Consider the following 1478-nt stretch of genomic DNA (forward strand, 5'->3'; position numbering starts at 1 on the left):
AGTCAGCGGCGAGGGGGGGGCCGGCAGCCGCCGACGCAACGCGTTGGGAGGGGGATCCTGTGCGCCGGACCCCAAAATAGGGAGGAATTCAACGCTGATTCACTCCTGCGGCGTTCAGCTTGAGATTTGCGGGGATAACGGCACATTTGTAGGCTCCAAAGAGCTGGGAAGTGGTTTAATGTCTTATGGGGAAATGGGGTGCTGCTGTACCCCGAATCTTAGGCACTTTGTGGGTCAAGCGCAGGGTGGTTTGGTGCAAAAAAAACCCCAGATAAGGGTTTTGTTGGAGGATTTTTGCTGGCATTTTTGAGGCTGGGGGGGTTTGGTCCTGATGCTCTATGGCAAAATGGTCCTGGCTTTGTGTTGAAGCCAGATGTGGAGTCAGAAATCGAAGGGAGACCCCTAATGGGAGTGGGGGTCCTTCAAACCAAGGGGTGGGGGGCACCTTGCATGGCCCCACTGCCCCCCACCATGGTCTCCATGGCCCCCACGGTGTCCCCCTGGGAAGGGGGAGAGCACAGGAGACCCCCACTGCACCCACCCCCGTCACCGCTGAGCCCCAAAGCATCTTTTGAAGGGGGCACAGGAGGTCAGTGTTTTTGGGGATCCCCAAAGCCATGGGGTGCAGCTCGGCTGGGTGACCCCATAGGAGGTGACCCATCCACTTTGAGGTGTTACCTACAGAGAGGGGGGGCTCACGTGTGACAACCCAAACCTGCGATGTCCCTCCCCGAGTGGAGAAGGGACCTGCAGGGGAAGACGGGGGACGTGGCGATGTGGGGTCCCTCTGTGCCACAGGGACCAAAATCTCCTGGTCACAGCAGCTTTGGGAGTTTTGGGAGGGTTACCCAGACCCAGCAGATGCATCACGGGGTGGTGTAGAAGGGACACCCTCTGAAGAGGGGAATATGTCCCCTGGCAACACAAGAAGCCAAAAAAAAGGGTCTTTATGGTCTGGGACAGGAACACGACTGAGTGGGGACAGGGCCACCCTGTGTGGGATTCCTGGAGTGGGAGAATGGGGACAGTTGGGATCTGGGCAGTGAGGTGGGAAGGGGCACTCTGGGGCTCACCCAGGGTGGGTCCCTCTGGGAAGGCTGGGGACCCACAGGAGGGGACACCCCAGAGGTCCCTGTCCAGACTGACCTGTGGTGGCAGTGATGGTGACAGGACCATGACTGAGGTGGTGACGGTGGCAGGACCTGGCAGGTCACAGTGGTGGTGACAGAACCATGGTGGTGACAGTGGCAGGACCACGGCAGTGGCAGTGGCAGTGGCAGGACCTGGCGGGTGTTGTGCAAGCGGAAGGGCCCCGGGCTGGGAGTGGTGCAACGCTGCTGCTGGCTGTGGGGTGCTCCAGGGTGTTCTGGGGTGCCCAGAGTGGTGCTCCGGGGGTTTCTGTCCTTTCAGTGCTTTAGTCACCCGAGGGCTCTGGCACATTCATGGAAAAATTGGGAAGAAGCCTCGGGAGCAAACGG

The sequence above is a fragment of the Mesitornis unicolor genome, unplaced genomic scaffold, assembly GCF_000695765.1.
Source record: "Mesitornis unicolor isolate BGI_N332 unplaced genomic scaffold, ASM69576v1 scaffold29160, whole genome shotgun sequence".
Lineage (NCBI taxonomy): Eukaryota > Metazoa > Chordata > Aves > Mesitornithiformes > Mesitornithidae > Mesitornis > Mesitornis unicolor.